The 20,663-nt window shown below is 41.8% G+C and overlaps 1 protein-coding gene across 1 annotated transcript in view; it reads left to right on the top strand.

Annotated features, from left to right (window-relative positions):
* Positions 1-20,663, top strand: part of RLF (RLF zinc finger) — a 1,792,276-nt gene that overhangs the window by 1,473,070 nt on the left and 298,543 nt on the right. The gene's annotated exons all lie outside the window — the stretch shown is intronic.

Here is a 20,663-nt window from a genome sequence, read left to right as displayed (position 1 = left end):
CTGAACAGAATGAACCTCTTCCAAAACGAGAATAAAAACAAACCATGCTATATGGTTATATAGGGATACCAAAGAACTCATGACTACTAGAGACAGAACATGGAAAAAAAATGGCAGAAATATTTTGTCTTTTCGGCTTTTCCTGGTTAGGGGTCACCACGGCAAAACTCTGGTCCGCTAATGATTGGCAGTAGGTTTTTACGGTGCCGAGTTGCCAGCTCAATGCCCAACCTTCAACAAAGGCACGCCCATTCACGCATGTCTTTCGGAACGCCACTCGACCGCAGGGAGGACATGCAGACTCCACACGGAAGGGACTCTCCACACTCCAGCCGAGAATCGAACAGGAGAACCTCTTGCTGTGAGGCAACTTCTACCGCTGCACCACCGCGGATATAAAAAAAACCCTTAGATCTCCATCTATATAAACAGCTCCTCAATCAAGTGAAATGCCTAGTTTTAAAAGTTAAGACACTACTACCTTTTACTCCAGAACAGTTGTAATCAAAATGTAAAAAAAATTCTGGAACTGTCTCCACTCTCTTAAACCCTGCCACCAACCATGCCCAAATCCCACCACACATTCAAACCCTATTTTATAGAGACTTTATCCAAACTTGCTGCCACTTTTCAGTGTAGTCATACCCTTAATCCGGTATCAACTCAGCACCCATCAATAAACTCTTCATCCCACCCTTTTTCTTTATGTCCTGTTCCCACCACCACCATAACAAAACTTCTGTGTAAGCTCAAACCTGGCAGCACTGCCCTAAACAACTTGCCCCCAGAGTATCTACAAATCTCAGATAGATCTACAAGTTATCCTGTTAGTATTCTCATTCACATCTATCCTAGAATCCTCTGTGTACCCTTCATTTGGAAACAAGCTTATATTCTCCCCCTACATAAAGGCAGTAACAACACTGACATCTCTAATTTCCATCCCATAGGCATACTATCCCCCATCTCTAAAATATTGGAAAAATGTATTCATACGCAACTTATGAATTACCTAATCCAAAATCAACTTTTCACTACAAAACATGGTTTCTGGCCTAGACACAGCACCACTACTGCTCTCCTGTCCTCCTCAAACACTGCTAACCATGGCTCTAATGAAGGTAATTTTGTCTCCGCACTCTTCCTTGATCTCTCAAAGGCATTTGATACCATCTCCATTCTCTCATCCTCTCAAAACTGTCACACCTAGGCATGTCCACTCCTGCCCTAGACTGGTTTGCCAACTGTCTTGCAGACAACAAGCAACAAAATGGCTACACTCTCACTCACCTTTTCTCACTACTTCTACTGGTGTCTCCCAAGAGTCAATCTTAGGTCCTGTACTCTTCATCATTTTCATTAATAACTTTCACACTGCTGTCCTTCACAGTACTGTTGTTCAGTATGCAGATGAGACTATAATCATCTGCTCTGCCTTCTCAGAATCAGAATTTATTTTTAAGACCCAAAAGTCTTTCTCCACAACTGAATTATGAATGACCAATAACCATCTGGCTCTTAATCCTAAAAAAACAAAAGCTTCTTTTCACCCCCCCCTCCAAAAAAAACTTAAATCTGATTTTATTATCTACTCTTCTAACAAAACTATTAAGTTAGTTCCCTATACCAAGCTACTTGACGTCACCATAGATGAAAACTTATTTGATCAGCACATCCACAACATTAAAAAAAATACCAAAAACTAGGCACTCTTTATAGACATGAACACTTTTAAACAATTCTACCAGAAAAACAATGGCTGCAACATTCCTTCTTCCTTCCCTCCTATATGGTGCTCCCATTCTGACAAATATTTAGTCCAGCTTAAAAGATAAGATGGAAACTTGCTGTAATAAAATTGCCGCCAAGTTTGCAACTAATGCTAAATGTACAACCCATCACTGCTGCAATCTACAATCCCTGAACTAGTTAGAACTCCCACAATCTCTCTCTCTCACACACACACACACACACACACACACACACACACATGTGTGTGTGTGTATCTATATATATATATATATATATATATATAGATATATATGGATATATATATAGATAGATAGATATAGATATAGATATAGATATAGATATAGATATAGATATAGATAGATATAGATAGATATATATATATATATATATATATATATATATATATATATATATATATACACACATACAACTAAATTACAGCACACACAGTTATCTATAAACCGTTCACATGCCCAGCCCTTGCTCCCCTATTGACACTTTACCAACCAAATAGGCACCTCAGATCTGAAAATCAGTCTCTTGTTCAAGTGAACAGGCCAAAACTCCCTGTGGGTCAAAACCTTTACTCTTTTAACATAGCCAGACTCTGGAACGCTCTCCCACCTGACCTTCGGACCATCAATAGTAGCTCCACGTTCAAAAAGTCTACAACATCTTTCTACTCAATGGCTCTGCTCATGCACCATATCCTAATCCTCTATCTCCTGATTAGACTGTAAAAACTACCTAAAACAAATTCAAGCTCATTCATCCCCTCCTTTCATAAGAACAATTGTATAAATTGCATAAATGTGCATAATATATGTACTGACTGCGTAAAAAAAGAATCCTATTAGATTGTAATAATCGTGTTTCACTGCTGCAGTCATTACACTTGGGTTATCCTGCCATCAGGCGGTCCCGCAGTCGGCCAGAGTTCCAAAGTCTTGGTCTGGCGTCGGTTGCTGTCGCTTCTTCCCTGACGTCAGTGCGCCAGAGGTATATAAGATGCATCCGACGCCATTTTCTTCAGTCTTTCCTGCAGCGTGGTGCCCGAAGCAAAAGCAGTTCACAAGTGCCGATCGGCCGACTTCTGAGATTTTCAATTCGAATTTCAGAACCAAAGTCTTCAATAAAGCTAAGTACCCCATTGGTGAAACTTTTTCTTGTCTCAGACCGATGTCAGCAAAAGTTAATAATTGTATTTCTTGTGGGAAGCAAATACCTCATAAGGATTTTCATTCTTACTGTATTCCATGCCTAGGCCCAGACCACAACGTCACTAGTTGTCGGTTTTGTGCTAGATTTAACAAGCGCACTATTAAACGTCAGTTTGACTTTGCTCGCCATTACTTTGGCTGAAGGTTTAATTATACCATGCCGTCGGAACAACTGATGACTGGAATACACAAAAAAACGCAAAGACAAGGATAAGGACAGGCATCCGATGCCCAAAACTGATGAAGCCTCTTCTAGGCCAGTCGCCGGTTCTCAGTGAGGCGCTCTCGCAGCCCCTGACACCCGCTACCTCAGAGCCACAGGCCGCCTCCAGCTCTCACGTGGAGATGTCTAGGCCTCTGGATACTCAAGGTACTGGGCCTACGGAAACTAACCCCTCAGATTGGTCCGGAGCCACTCAGCAGGCATCGGCTTCTGAGGGTGTTTTCAGACCTTCACAGCTTACCATCAAAACTACAGCCAATTCTAAAACTCCATTAAAGATAAAGAAGCAAGTACAGCATTCACCGGGACAGGCCTCCATGCCTAAAAAAACAGATGCTCAAAATGGCCGAAGACTTAATTACTCTGATCAGGGGTTCCCATCCCCCTCCTGATAAAAGGCCTAGGCAGGATACAGACTACATTCCTCTGACCAGGTTTCCATTTCTTCTGATTCCTCTTCAGACCAGGGATACTCTTTACCCCCCTATGAGGACTCTGATGCTGAAGAGTCAATTCCTTCAGCCTCTCCTCCTGAGGCAATGGCCCAGATGGCTTATCTCACGCCAGACAAGCAAGGACAACTGATTCTGTACTTTCAATTGATGGCAACAAAAACCCAACTCCCTACAAGAAAAATTCTGCAGGCCTTGGGGTTCATGGCATCCTGCATACTACTAATACCATATGCCAGACTGCATAGGAGGAAATTACAATGGTACCTACAAAGTGTTTGGACTCAACACTGTCACAGTTTGGAAGCAGTAATACCACTTATTCCCTGCCTACAACAGGAGTTTCGATGGTGGGCACAGGCATGTCACCTCAACAAGGGACATTCTTTCACTCTACCCACAGCCAAGTAGACACTAACAGATGCTTTGGATTACGCCTGGGGAGCACACATGGCAGGAAAATGTATTCAGGGTAAGTGGGCCGCAGACCAAATGCATCTTCACATCAATCAAAAAGAGATGCTAGCTGTACAAAATGCCCCAACAGCTTTCAAGGACCTTCTGCATCCAGGACAACTATTACTAAAGGCAGACAACACCACAGTTATGTGGTACATAAACAAGCAAGGGGGCACTCCATCTTATCCCCTCTGCAGACAAGCCATGACCTTGTGGGAACACAGCTCTAACCTGTCAAGTTCATCTGCAAGCACAATTCCTGCCAGGAAAGAAAAATACTCTGGTAGCCGACTTAAGCAGAAACATCATGGATCTCCACGAGTGGAAATTAAATCCACAAGTATTCAGCATGATAACACAAAAATGGGGGAGGCCAGACATAGATATTTTTGCCTCCCCAATGAATTGCCAACTACAGAAATTCTGCACAAGGACTTGCCACACACGAGCATGGAAAGTGGATGCTCTCTCTCTCAGCTGGAAAAGCCTAAAAGTTTATGCCTTCCCACTACTGCCTCTCCTTTCAAAGGTACTCCTAAAAGTCAGACAAGAAAAGCCAAAAATGATCCTGATTGCCCCAAACTGGCAACGCCTGCACTGGTACCCAATCTTAAAGAATTTAGCTCAAGGCCTACCATGGATTTTACCTCAAATTCCGCATCTTCTGACTCAGCAAAACAGTCAGATCCTGCACAGCCAGCTCAAAACCTTAAACGTGGCTGCATGGCAGATTCCCTTGGTCAAGCAGACAACACCTCTCTCTAAAGCTCTTATGGATGTCATTTTGGAGGCCAGGAGGCCTAGCACTAGGAAATCCTATTCAGAAAAGTGGAAGAGATTCTGTGCCTGGAACCAGGCTCAAAGCTTTGTACCTCTTGTCCCAAAATAGTCCTCAGATATTACAATACTTAACTGAGATGCTGGACAAAGGCCTATCCTTTTCATCCATTAAGATCCATGCCTCTGCCATCTTGGCTCATTACAACACAGATCCTCCCATTTTCTCTCATCCATTGCTAAAACAGTACCTCATAGGGGCTAAAAACATAAGACCCCCCCCCCCCCCCGGAGAGCACCAACACCAACTTGGGACCTCAATTTTGTCTTGGAAAAACTAACTTTACCTCATTTTGAGCCATCTAATTCAGCAGAATTAAAACGTGTCATGGAAAACTGCTCTGCTTCTGGCAATAACCTCAGCAGGAAGAGTCTGAGTTACAGGCACTAATAGCAGTGGAGCCTTTCATCAGACTTTTCTTTAATAACAAACCCTTCATTTATGCCAAAGGTGGTATCCAGTGTGGCTCTTAACCAAACTGTTCACTTGCCAACTTTTTATCCAAATCCCCAGAATAAAGGTGAGAGACTTCTGCATTCATTGGACATACACAGACAGTTACGATTCTACTTGGACAAAACAAAAGCTTTCAGGAAAACTGAGCAATTGTTTGTAGCATATGCTGCAGGATCACAGGTAAAGGCTATTTCAAAGCAGACCATTTCAAAGTGGATAGGACACTGTATCCGTTTCTGCAACACACAGCATGGGAAAACTGTACCTAGCAACATTAGGCCACATTCCACCAGGGCAACAGCCACTTCAACTGCCTACCTTAGAGGAGTACCTACCAAAGATATCTTGGAAGCTGCAACTTGGAGTTCGGAGCACACCTTTACCAAACATTATCACTTGCCTCTTTATTCTAAATCCAGAGCTGGCTTTGCCACTGCAGTGCTGCAGGGCCTCATAGCCACTCCAAATCCTCTGTAGAACCAGCCACCCTACCTCAGCTTTGGGATTCAACCAAAGTGTAATGACTGCAGCAGTGAAACATGAACATAGTACAGTTTTGTACCTACCATAAATGTAGATGTTCGAGTGTATTCACTGCTGCAGTCCAGGTTACCCTTCCTCCATCCCCTCTTTCTTAGCTGGGACTTATCTATACCTTTCTACCCTATACTACCTATGTGGAGCATTTGCTGGTAACTGAAGTTTTTGGCTTTATTTTTTATGTATTTTTTATTAGCAATATGTACTGCCTACCTATTTGGGGATACCTGACATCTGGGGCAAGAAAAACTGAAGAAAATGGCGTCTGCTGCATCTTATATATCCCTGGCACACTGACATCAGGGAAGAAGCGACAGCAACCGACGCCGGACCAAGACTTTGGAACTCTGGCCGACTGCAGGACCGCCTGACGGCAGGATAACCCAATTGTAATGACTGCAGCAGTGAATACACTCTAACATCTACATTTATGGTAGGTACAAAACTGTACTTTTGCTTTACCATGATACTAAAAGTGTATATACTTCAAATGAGTTTTACATTTTATTCTTTGTAATTTGTTTATCTAAAGACTACTGTCTTGGGCTATGTTTATGGAGCTTTTCTCCTCAGGCCGCCACTGAAAATGGGCTCATTTCAGCCCAGTGGACTTTCCTGGTCAACAAAAGCAAATAAAAAATAAATACAGATGCTAGCTCAAAGTACCACAGAGAAGGTAGCCACAAATTAGGGATGAAGGGAGTTCTACTTGACTTCCTAGTAACAAGGAAGGATGAACCCTGAAGACAGATTTTATATCTGTTAAAACTGAATTCCTTAAAGGTAAAAAAAATGCAAGATTTTAACTCTGCAAGCACTTCCAATGCTAACCCTTAAGAGTATTCTCATTATATTAAATGTCAGTTACCTACCTGCATATTCCCATTTTTATGGGTAAGTGGAGGTTCTTTGTGGCAGGGGGTCTCATAATATGTTACTGCCTTGCTCTTTCGTTTAGCTACTTCATCCAGGGAATTTACAAAATCCCTGGCTGTGGTGGTAACCTGCCACAGAGCCAAGGGCACCCATAACTTGGATATGACTACCTTATCCAGGCTCAAACAATACAACAAATAAGGGACAGTAAAGTGCACCTTTCAGTTCTTTCGCAGCTTGGGGTTTATCTTCACTATGCAAACATTAAATCTGTCCTCCCTTCTGGATATACTAGCCTTTGCAGAATCATTTCCTCCCCATCAGGTAAGTCAGTCTGTGACCAACCTGTTCCAGACCATAGCAGATAGATCTAAATGGATTGCTAGGCAGGCCCTGAGCATGTTTGAACACATCATCCACCATCCTGATGGTCCCTTTAACCAGGCTACATATGAGGGGAGGGGGAGAGTACAGTAATTCATGGGAGCAACAGATATGGACCTCTTAAACTGCTATACTAGTACTATCCTGTGTCAAAAGGGAGCTGTATTCGTGGTTTTCAGACCCTGACCACAGCTACTGCAGACTAGACTTGAACCCACATCATAAGCTACAAGGTGTAAGGCATATGAACGCTTAAGGGGCACCATGCACAGAAACCCAGAGTTACTGGCAGATGTCTATGCTTTAAAAAGCATTACAGTTTGTAATACAAGGGACATTGATGCTAATCCCAGACAGTGTCAGTGTTGGGAGGGGTCAGCTTGTCACAATTTCAGGCTGGCTGTGCAGGTCTGAAAACAAGCCTTTGAAGCACATTTTGTGCCCATGGGAATCCAACATCCCCACTTAGAAAAATAGTTTCAAATTTTTAGCCTTAGAGGTTTTGGCAGTCAACATGAGAGGGGTTGATTTTAAGAATTTTACTGAGGAACAGGAATAAGAGTGGATAATACAATTAGATGCAGCTTGGTTCCCTGGGATTAATGAACGTGTCTGTCTCAAACCCCATTTGTGGGAGATATATATATATATATATATATATATATATTTAAACAGTTCTGATATTTTATTTTGTTTTTTGAGTAGCTTTAAAAGCCAGCTGGTGGTGGTTCTGTAATTGCTACACTGTATTTTATTGACTTAATTTGGTGATTGGATTGCTTGTTTTATTGCTTCTTTTAGGACTTAAATAATCAACAGATGGGAGTGTTAGAATAAGTCTGAAGAAGCTGCAGTTACAACAGTGAAAGCGCTTACTTTTTTCCTTTTTATTTATTTATTTTTTATTAAAGTTTACATCCCTACCGTGGTGTGCGCCTGGCTTTTCGTTTTATTTATGAGTGGATGTTGTACAAGGACACTTTCCTGGAGTCAACCAACAAGTGGGATTCCTAAAGGTTTGCTTCTTCAAACAGCAGACAGCTAATGAAGTAATGCTGCTGAGTACGGCAGTTTAGGCAGTGGATTTCTTCCTGAATTGGAATTATGTTTCTGAATGCTTTCCCTCCAGATGTTCTTCATGTTTCACTGTTGCAGTCATTACGTTTGGGGTAATCTGCTGGTAGGTTGCCCTCAGTCGGCCTGAATAACAAAGTGTTGGGTCCTGCGTCGGTTGCTGTCTCCCCTTCCATGACATCAGGTCGTCAGGGGTGTAAAACATGCAGCTGATGCCATTTTAATCCGCCTTTCTTGCCGCGCGGTGCCCGAAGCAGCAGAAGCAGTTTGCAAGTGCCGGTCCGCAGACTCCCGAAATTTTCGTTTTCGAGTTTCAGAACCGAAATCTTCAAACTAAAGCCAAGTACCCTGTTGGGGAAACTTTTTCTTGCTCCTTACCGATGTCAGTAAAAGTTAAGAATTGCATTACTTGTGGGAAGCAAATATCTCTTAAGGATTTTCATTTGTACTGTATTTCTTGCCTAGGCCCTGATCACAACGTGCCTTGCTGTCGGTTTTGTGCTAAATTTAACCAACGCACTATTAAGTGTCTTTATATTTTTGCTTCTAAATATTTTGGTTCAAGATTTAACTACCCTGAAATGTCGTCTGTTAGCAGTCCGACTACCGGAGTTCACAAAAAAACGCAAGGAAAAAGACAGAGACAGACAGTCGAGGTCCAAAACCGACAACGAAGCTTCTCCTAAGCCAGTCGCCGGTACTCAGTGAGGCGCTTTCACAGCCCCTGATACCCGCTTCTTTTGAGTCGCAGGCCTCTACCGAGACCCATTTGGAGTCCGGTATGCCGTGAGATTCGTAAAGTATTGAAACCCACAGATCTTTCTCCCTTGGATGGGTCTGGAGCCACTGAGCAGGCACCGGCTTCTGAGGGTGTTTTCAGGCCTCAACATTTTTATATTAAAGAGACACCATCAACAAAAACAAGGTCAAAAACAATTTCTGTGTCTAAAAAACTGACGCATGAGCCACATGCTCAGGCCCCTAAACCTAAAAAAACAAATGATCAAAATGGCGTAGTATTTAATTACCTTGATCAGGGGTTTTTCTATTTTCTATTCCACCTTATGAGGATTCTGATGTAGAGGAATCCATCCCATCTGCATCTCCTCCTGAGGATTACTCTTTTGGAGAGACTTTGCATACTTTAAGGGAACATTTTCACTGGGAGAGTCAGGACTTCTCTGAATCAAAAAAGAGGCTTAGGGATTTCCTTCTTCCTCAGCATAGGCCTTTGGCAGTACCTCCTGTATTAGACATTGTTGATGTGTTCTTGGAATCAAGCATGGCTCCTGATTCCCTGCCTCCGCCTCCTAGTAAGCCAGATGGATATTACAGGGTTCCTGACTCCCACAAATTTCTTTTCAAAAATCCTGCTGCTGATCCTGAGACTATTTCTCAGGGTCCCAAGGGTGTTAAGGCTTCTACAGCCAACAATCCTACCCCTTCTGATAGATTCCAGGGCTCTGGATAGATGGGGTAAGAAGATTTATACATCTGCAACCTTGGCAATCAGGGCTTTAAACTGCCAGTTTCATATGCTTAAATATCAATAGCATGATGTCCTTCAAGAATGCAACTGCAGTCATAACATGTGGGTTGTCCTGCCTCAGGCAGCCCTCGGTCGGCCGGATTCCAAAGTCTGGGTCTGACGGCTGATGTCGCATTTCTCTCCGACGTCAGAGCGGCTGGAGTACATAAGCATCAGCCGACGCCATTTTCTTCAGTCTTTCTTGCCGCGGTGCCCAAAGCAGAAGCAGTTCGCAAATGCCGGTCGGTCAGCTCCTGTATTCTACGATACCGAAGTCATCAAAAAAGCTAAGTACCCCGTTGGGGACCTTTTCTTGCCTCAGCCGATGTCAGAAATTACTGAAAAAGTTAACAATTGTCTTTTTTGTGGTAAACAAATACCTCATAAGGTAAAAGAGCGAATCGCAACCAAAAACTTCCTCAAAGCTATTTATTAACAAGACAATAAAACAGATATCACTTCACTTAGCGCTTTCACCCGTTCACATCATGGGTTTCATCAGAGTGAAGACATTGTAATAGCAGCCACTTTAAATAGATGAAAATGTCCAACCATATCACTTAATTAATTAGTTACTAAATTAATCAATTAAATAAACAGTTTTCCTAACAGAGTTACGTAGTAGTAGAAAATAGTTTAAAAATATATCGTTTGTATACATTTACAACAAGTAATACACTTTGTCCTTAGTATAATAGTGTATTCAAAAATGCGACATTTGTAGAACCATACCATCTTAAAAATTGTATTCTCCTTATAAGGTAAATAATTCCCTTGCATAATATCTGTTCATGTAAAAACAACATGTATATATAAGAGAAGATATAATTATTTAAATGAGTAGTTTAAATAAATAGATGGTGGGTATATAGATCAATTAATATAATATATAAATACATAATAATAATTTAATAAATAAATATTAATAAATATGTATAATTACTTAACTATCTATTCCTAATGTTAATTATGAAATATGTAATATATAATATAAATATAAAATAATATAGTTTACCTTAAAAACATATATATAGGTGTATGTAAACAATTTTCTAAATATTGTGAGATTTTAATTTTAAATATGAAGCAATAGAAATGTGTTCATTGATACCTGGCTGGTTACATGCATTTAACCTCAACTGCCAGAGACACTCCTTCAATTCTAACAAACTGTTAACATCTCCTTCTTTAACACAATTTTGAGGTATTCTATCAATAACAAAAAATAAGAATTTCTTAAAATCTGTACAAGTTGTGCTGTGTATGTATAGAGAATTAGTGGATTTTTTGTTTTTGATGTCCCTATTGTGTTCAGTGATTCTTTCCCTTAGCTTCCTAATGGTTTTACCTATATAATGTGCTTGACAAGTCAAACAACTAGCTAAGTATACTACTAATTTCAGACATAGTTTACATTCCCCGGACATCTAATAGTCCGGTTTAGACCTTTAATGGTCACATAAGGTCCATTGTTTATGTATCTGCAACATCTGCAAAATCCACATTTTCTCATTTGAGAATTTCTATATATAATTTCATTTTCAAAATAATCCTTTAGATTTTTACCTCTACTGAAAACAATCTTAGCTTCATCACCCAGCAACATCTTGGATCAAATTAAAAAGGAAGTTGGAGAAAAAAGATTTATTAACTTTAAGCCTATACTAAAATATGGTATTTGTAAGAATAAATTGGAAAACGAGAAAAAAGGTCAAAACCTTTCTTGTGCATTGGTTTTACCTTACACTAATAACATTAAAACAATGTCAGATGGTATAAAAGAGACTTGGAAGAACTTATTCAACAATCAAACAGAGATAATGAAATGTTTAGGTGATGAAGCTAAGATTGTTTTCAGTAGAGGTAAAAATCTAAAGGATTATTTTGAAAATGAAATTATATATAGAAATTCTCAAATGAGAAAATGTGGATTTTGCAGATGCTGCAGATACATAAACAATGGACCTTATGTGACCATTAAAGGTCTAAACCGGACTATTAGATGTCCGGGGAATGTAAACTGTAATACGAAATTAGTAGTATACTTAGCTAGTTGTTTGACTTGTCAAGCACATTATATAGGTAAAACCATTAGGAAGCTAAGGGAAAGAATCACTGAACACAATAGGGACATCAAAAACAAAAAATCCACTAATTCTCTATACATACACAGCACAACTTGTACAGATTTTAAGAAATTCTTATTTTTTGTTATTGATAGAATACCTCAAAATTGTGTTAAAGAAGGAGATGTTAACAGTTTGTTAGAATTGAAGGAGTGTCTCTGGCAGTTAAGGTTAAATGCATGTAACCAGCCAGGTATCAATGAACACATTTCTATTGCTTCATATTTAAAATTAAAATCTCACAATATTTAGAAAATTGTTTACATACACCTATATATATGTTTTTTAAGGTAAACTATATTATTTTATATTTATATTATATATTACATATTTCATAATTAACACTAGGAATAGATAGTTAGTTAAGTAATTATACATATTTATTAATATTTATTTATTTATTAAATTATTATTATGTATTTATATATTATATTATTAATTGATCTATATATCCACCATCTATTTATTTAAACTACTCATTTAAATAATTATATCTTCTCTTATATATACATGTTGTTTTTACATGGACAGATATTATGCAAGGGAATTATTTACCTTATAAGGAGAATACAATTTTTAAGATGGTATGGTTCTACAAATGTCGCATTTTTGAATACACTATTATACTAAGAACAAAGTGTATTACTTGTTGTAAATGTATACAAACGATATATTTTTAAACTATTTTCTACTACTACGTAACTCTGTTAGGAAAACTGTTTATTTAATTGATTAATTTAGTAACTAATTAATTAAGTGATATGGTTGGACATTTTCATCTAAAGTGGCTGCTATTACAATGTCTTCACTCTGATGAAACCCGTGATGTGAACGGGTGAAAGCGCTAAGTGAAGTGATATCTGTTTTATTGTCTTATGTTAATAAATAGCTTCGAGGAAGTTTTTGGTTGCGATTCGCTCTTTTACCTTACCAGTTTCGTTTTTCTTTTTGTTTTTATTGTAAATACCTCATAAGGATTTCCACTCTTACTGCCTCCCTTGCCTGGGCCCAGACCACGACGTCTCGGCCTGTGTAGTCTGTGCTCGCTTCAACAAGCGCACTCAGGCGCCGGGCGGAGTTCACTGAAGATTTTGTCGGCGATAAATTTGCCTACACCATGCCGTCGGATTTTCCGACATCGCAAACTCCCAAAAAGCGAAAAGACCGGGACCGACATCCTCGGCCCGCGTCTACCACTGACTCCACTCCAAAACCTAGCACGAGTTCCCTCTGAGACAGTCTCGCCACCGCTCCGAACCAAAGACACCGCATTTCCAACTACTCCGATTCCAGACATTACTCTGCCAGTTATAGACTTTCCTCCGGATACCGAAACCGAGGAAATGCCCGAGACCATTGCTGTAGACAAGGTCACTCCTGCACGTGGAGCTGCCAGGCCTCCTATGGCCATGTCTATTAAGGCCTACACTAGGGCTAAGGCAGCCAGCAAAACAAAGCATATTACTTCTAAATCCTTACCTCAGCCGACTCCGGAGACACAAATTATGTCCATGGCTGCTGATTTAATTTCCATGATTAGAGGTTCACAGGCCCATCCTGAGAGAGCATCACAGCCTCCTCCTGATAAAGGCCCGGGTTGACCCCTCTGACCCTACTCCTTCAGATGAAGACTCTGAGGGCTCTGTCCACTCTGATAGCCAGGAAGAGCTCTTCCAGACCTATGAGGACTCGGATGCAGAAGATTCCATCCCTTCGGCCTCCCTCCTGAGGATATTTCTTTTGGGGAAGTTCTGCACACCATGAGGGAACATTTCAAGTGGCAGGGTCAGGAATATTCTGATTCTAGGAAACGCCTTAGGACTTTCCTTAAGAAGCCTCAGCACAGTCCCTTAGCTATTCCTCCTGTACTTGATGTTCTGGATGATTTGTATTCTGACTCTAGTGCTACCCCTGATTCTCTTCCTCCTGCTCCAGCCAAGCCAGGCAGGTATTACAGGGTCCCAGAAACTCATTCCCATTTATTCAGGGCCCATACTGCTGATTTGGAAACTATTTCACAGGGGCCTAAAGGAGTTTCAGCCTCCACCTCAAAAAAATCCTTTGCCCTCCAACAGGGAAGCAAGGTCATTAGAGAGATGGGGCAAAAGGTTTACACATCCACTACCTTATCTATGAGAGCTTTAAATTGCCTTTTCATATGTTACAATATCAGGATTATCTCTTAGAAGATTTACAAAACATTAGCTCCTCCTGATCCTTTAGACAGGAAGACTTTGCAGGAAGCTGTACATAACACTCAGCAAGTAAGCAATCACTTCCTGCAGTGTGGATATGATGCACTGGAAGCTTCATGTAGGGCAGCTATGACAGGGGCAGTGATTCATAGACATGCTTGGTTAAAAGATCAACCTCTACCAGATCATGTAAAAGCAAAACTTCTGGATGCACCTTTGGAAAAGAACAAGCTTTTTGGTGCAAATGCTAAGGATGTGTTAAAGACCATTGAAGAAAAAGCAAAATCAGTTCAGACTGTGAAAGATTTCCTCCAGGTTCAAAGCCCGAGATTCAGTAGGAAGTGGCCGGCAAAAACTGGTCCTTTCCTAATCCAGAAAAGTTTCAAAGGGGTAAGAACAGACGTGGCCGAGGAAGAGGTCAATACAGAGGCCCTTACAGGGGACGACAGTGGCAGCCAGGAAACCAAAGAAGTGACGCAGGGGTTTCACCTGCCCAACAACCACAAACTCAATGGCTTTCCTCTCCTACCGCCTACCAGGGAACAACTAGAAGCTCCCTTGGAAAATTATCTCTGTTTGCAGAAAACTGGCACAGACTGACAAAGGACAAACGGATTTTGGACATTATAGACCGAGGGTACAGGTTTCATTTTCATACCTTACCAAGAAAACAAGGCATGCCAAACCTACCACAAAATCAAAGGGCAGAGGGTATCAAGCAAATCACTCTGCTGACTCGAATGAAAGCAATAGAAAGAGTTCCACAACAAGAACAAGAACAGGGGTTTTACTCAAGACTGTTTCTTGTTCCAAGAAAAGAATCTCAATGGAGACCAATACTGGACTTGTCCGCATTAAACACCTTTCTCATAGTACCAAAGTTCAAAATGCTGACTCTACAGCAGCTCCTTCCCATGCTGGGCAAGGAGTCGTGGCTGATTACTCTGGACCTCAAGGAGGCATACCTGCATGTCCCTATCAGACACAGCTGCAGAAGATACCTCAGATTTCTTGCAGGGCCAGAGCATTATCAATTATCAGCATTGCCATTTGGCTTATCTACTGCCCAGAGTATTTACAAAATGCCTGGCTTCAGTAATTGCTCATTGCAGGCTCCAGGGTATACAAATTTACCCGTACCTGGACGACTGCCTCATACAAGCGGACGACAAATTGATGTTGACAAAAAACCTGGATTATGTCATACGATTACTTCAAGCTCTGGGATACACAGTCAACTTCCAAAAGTCAAGACTGCAGCCATCCCAGCAAATAATCCTCTTAGGAGCCAAACTAGACACAGCCTCTCAGATGGCTTACCTGACAGAAGACAAGCAAGAGAAGTTAACTCATTACTTCAGAGGTTTAGCAAAACTCACCCAGCTGACTGCAAGGAGATTCCTACAGGCCCTGGGTTACATGGCATCCTGCATTCTACTGGTTCCATTAGCAAAACTACACATGAGAAAGCTTCAGTGGTACCTAAAAAGCATTTGGTCTCAACACAGCAACAACTTGGAGACAATCATACCACTCATTCCATGCCTACAAAAGGAATTCCTATGGTGGGCCTCGCTGAGCAAGGAAAACACAGGTATGTCATTCAAAAACCCACAGATAACACAGACCATGACTACAGACGCCTCAGACCTTGGATGGGGGGCGCACATGGAAGGCAGGTGCATACAAGGACAATGGTCTCCAAAGGAAATACATCTGCATATAAACCAAAAGGAAATGCTGGCAGTAATGCATGCCATCGAGGCTTTTCAACACCAACTCCAGCAAGGCCATTTAATGATACGGACAGACAACACCACTGTGATGTGGTACATAAACAAGCAGGGGGGCACTCACTCTTACCCCCTTTGCAGACTGACAATGCAGCTTTGGGAGAAATCACTGAGCCTAAACATCCAGTTACAATCCCAGTTTGTTCCAGGAAAAGACAATGTGTTGGCGGACAGCCTAAGCAGGAATTTCACAGATCCACACGAGTGGAGGTTACATCCGAAGGCCTTCAGACAACTCACTTCGACATGGGGCAAGCCAGAAGTGGACCTATTTGCCTCTCACCTCAACCATCTTCTACCAAAATTTTGCACAAGGACATACCATCCAAAAGCTTGGAAAACAGATGCCCTCTCAACTGGAACTCCCTAGCAATCTATGCATTCCCACCTCTGCCACTGATGACCTCAGTATTACTAAAGATCAAAGCAGAGAAGCCCAAGGGAATCATAATAGCTCCGGATTGGCCAAGACAACAGTGGTACCCACTACTGCGGAGCATATGTCACACCAGGAGGTGGGCCCTCCCTCAGTGGCCTCTACTTTTGACTCAACACAATTTCGAAACACTGCATCCAAACCTTCAGACACTGCAGCTAACAGCCTGGGAGATCCCCTAAATAACTTCAGCTTATCTCTCTCCAAGGAAGTTCAGCGGATACTAACAGAGGCTCGAAGACCATCCACCAGAAAGGTTTACTTAGCAAAGTGGAAAAGATTCAGCAATTGGAATACCAGCAAGGGACATGATGCATCATTACTGAACATCCCACTTATTTTGGAATATTTGGCAGATATGTTAAAGAACGGCCTCTCATATTCTTCCATAAAGATACATGCATCTGCTATTTCAGCTAGATACAACACTGATCCTCCTGTTTTCTCTCACCCCTTACTAAGACAATTCCTCAGGGGAATCGAGAACATTAAGCCACCAAGAAAGGCCCCAGTGCCAGCCTGGGACCTCAATTTTGTCTTAGAAAAACTGACTCTACCTCCTTTTGAGCCAGCAGCTTCAGTTGACTTGCAATTTCTCTCATGGAGGACAGCTTTCCTGTTGGCAATTACCTCAGCAAGAAGGGTTTCGGAACTACAGGCCCTAATGGCAATACCACCCTTTATTATTTTCCACAGAGACAGAGTTTCATTAAGGACCAACCCTACTTTTATGCCAGAGGTGGTATCTAGGGTTTCTCTAAATCAAGCCATTCATCTGCCTGCTTTCTTCCCCAATCCTGGGAATAAGGGGGAAAGACTTTCGCATACCTTGGACATTCACAGACAACTTCGATACTACCTGGACAGAACCAAGGCCAGTAGGAAGTCTGAACAACTTTTTGTAGCTTACGCCCCTGCAGTCCAAGGAAAAGCAATTTCAAAACAGACTATTTCTAAATGGATTGGACATTGCATCAGATTCTGCTATTCCTTTCATGGAAAGACTATTCCAGCCAATGTCAGACCACATTCCACCAGAGCTACAGCCACCTCTACAGCATTTTTAAGAGGGGTGCCTACCAAGGACATTCTAGAAGCTGCTACATGGAGCTCCGTGCATACATTCTCCAAACACTACAATCTCCCTCTATATTCCAGATCCAGAGCAGGCTTTGCTTCGGCAGTCCTGCAGGGGTTGATTGCCACACCATCTCTTTCCTAGTGCATACCTCCTCCCCCAGCTAAGCTATGGTATTCTACCCACATGTTTTGACTGCAGTTGCATTCTTGAAGGACATAGTACAGTTTTGTACCTACCATAAATGTAGATGTCCGATAGACATGCAACTGCAGTCGGATTTTCCCTCCCTCCATACCCCTCTATGCCTAGGGTCCACTCCTATCCCTGTTACTCTTAGCTGGGGATATCTGTTATGGTGTATTTGTTTTATTGCTCATTTATTTGTTTGGAATCCTATTACAGCCTTCCTTGGAGGGCACCTGGCATCTGGAGCAAGAAACACTGAAGAAAATGGCGTCGGCTGATGCTTATGTACTCCAGCCGCTCTGACGTTGGAGAGAAATGCGACATCAGCCGACGTCGGAACCAAACTTTGGAATCCGGCCGACCGAGGGCTGCCTGAGGCAGGACAACCCACATGTTATGACAGCAGTTGCATGTCTATCGGACATCTACATTTATGGTAGATACAAAACTGTACTTTATGGGCTTACTAAACAGAAAATTATGTGGATTTCTGATTGTGTGGAAAATAGAGTTACAGGATTTATTGCATTCAGCAGAACAGGTTGGAAAGCATACTTTGCAATGTGGTTTTGATTCCTTGGAGGCCTCTTGCAAGGCCGCCGTAGCTGGATCTGTAATAAGAAGGCATGCCTGGCTCAAGGAGCAAAATCTGCCTGATCATGTTAAAGCTAAGTTGTTGGATGCCACTTTACAGCATGATAGTCTGTCTGGTAATAAGGCAGAAGAGGTTTTAAAGAAAATGGAAGACAAAGCTAAATCTATGCAAACTGTAAAAGATTTCTTGCAAGTGCAGCCACCCAGGTTCAGTAGGCACTGGCCTACTAAGAATTGGTCCTTTCTTGTGTCCAACAGAGCCACTCAGGGCAGACCCAGGCCCTCAAAAGGCTCCAGATGTCAATCACAGGAATCTTACAGGTCAAAGCAATGGGGTGCCTCCACCTCCAAATCTGGAGGTAACAAAGCACAACCCTATAGTAAGCAGTCTCAATGACTTTCCTGTACCATCTCTAAGCACTTCTCTTTTGGCAGCCCCCTTGGGGGTAAAACTAGCACTTCATGCTCAAAATTGGCAGTTAATTACCCAGGACAAGTGGGTATTAAACATAGTATCCCAGGGGTACAGATTTAACGGATGGCCAGATCTGCCACAAAACCAGTGGACAGAGGCCCAGAAACAAGTCATGTCCCTCATGGATATGGGGGCTATTCAGCTGGTACCAGAAAAGGAAAAAGGACAAGGATTTTATTCAAGACTTTTCCTTGTACCCAGAAAAGACCAATCATGGCATCCAATACTGGACATATCTATTCTGAACACGTTCCTGGACATTCCAAAATTCAAAATGCTGACTTAACAGCTACTGCCTATGCTAGGCAAGAATGCGTAGTTGGTAACTCTAGACTTGAGGCATACCTGCATATCCCAGTAAGGGAATTTTGCAGAAGATACCTCCGCTTCAAAGCAGGTTTTTTGCATTACCAATTCTCTGCACTGCCCTTTGGCTTATCTACTGCACCCAGGGTCTTTACAAAGTGCCTGGCACCAGTAATTGCATTCTGCAGACAGCGAAACATTCAAATTTATCCTTATCTGGACGATTGTCTTTCAGGCAGAGGACAAGGACACTCTTCTTCAACATCTGGCGTTTGTAAAAAGGCTTCTAGCATGCCTAGGGTACACCATAAACGAAAAGAAATCACAATTGGTACCCTCTCAAATAATTATATTCCTGGGTGCTAGCTTGAATACAGCTGCCCAGATGGCTTACCTCATGCCAGACAAACAAATGCAATTGACAACATACTTCAAACAAATGGCAACAAAAACCCAGTTTATCTGCAAGACAAATTCTGCAGGCTTTTGGGGTTCATGGCATTCTGCATTCTGCTAATTCCATATGCGAGACTGCATATGAGGAAACCTCAATGGTACCTAACAAGTTTATGGAGTCAGTATTGTCACAGCCTGGAAGCAATGATTCCTCTCATTCCCTGTCTACAACAGGAGTTTCTTTGGTTGGCAGAGACATGTCACCAAAACAAGGGACTGCCATTCACTCTACCCCCTGCCACCCAAACCCGAACTACAGACTCATCAGACTCTGCTTGGGGGGGCCCACCTGGCAGGGAGATGCATTCAGGGCAAATAAAGCCCAAACCAAATGCATCTACATATCAACCAGAAAGAAATGCTAGCTGTTCAGAATGCTCTGACAGCTTTCAAGGACTTACTTCATCCAGGACAACTACTGACAAAGACGGACAACACCACAGTTGTGTGGTACATAAACAAGCAGGGGGGTGCCCATTCCTACCCCCTTTGAACACGAGCCATGGCCTTGTGGAACACAGCCTTGACTTACCAAATGCACCTTCAAGCTCAATTCCTGCCAGGAAAGCAAAATACTCTGGCAGACGATCTAAGCAAAAATCTTATGGACCCGCACGAATGGAAACTGGATCCACAAATCTTCAGCATGTTAACACAGAAATGGGGAAGCCCAGACATAGATCTATTTGCCTCCCCTCAAACTGTCAGTTGGACAAATTCTGCACAAAAACTCATCACAAAAAAAGCATGGAAAGTGGATGCTCTATCCTTCAGCCTTTCCCCCTCTGCCTCTACTCTCCAAGATCTTACCAAAAGTCTTACAGGAAAAACCAAAAATGATTCTAATTGCTCCGGACTGGCCTCGCCAACACTGGTACCCGCTTCTAAGGAATATGTCGCACCTTCTTCCATGGTACTTGCCTCAAACACATCTATTGTCTCAGCAGAACTATCAAATTCTGCACACTCCGCTCCAAACTCTGAATCTTGCAGCATGGCTAATCAACTAATTATTCAAACCACATCTCTCAGTAAACCTGTGATGAATGTCATTTTGGAAGCCAGAAGGCCTAGTACTAGAAAATCTTATGCTGATAAATGGAAGAGATTCTGTGCTTGGAACAAGGAATAGACACAGCAAAGCCCCAGTATTCCTCAGATTTTACAATACTTACCTGAGATACTTGACAAGGGCCTGTCTTTTTCTTCAATA

This window comes from Protopterus annectens, chromosome 1.part2, assembly GCF_019279795.1.
Source record: "Protopterus annectens isolate FY-2018-M chromosome 1.part2, PAN1.0, whole genome shotgun sequence".
NCBI lineage: Eukaryota > Metazoa > Chordata > Ceratodontiformes > Protopteridae > Protopterus > Protopterus annectens.
Note: the sequence above shows the minus strand (reverse complement) of the source record. Positions and strands in the feature narration are given on the sequence as shown.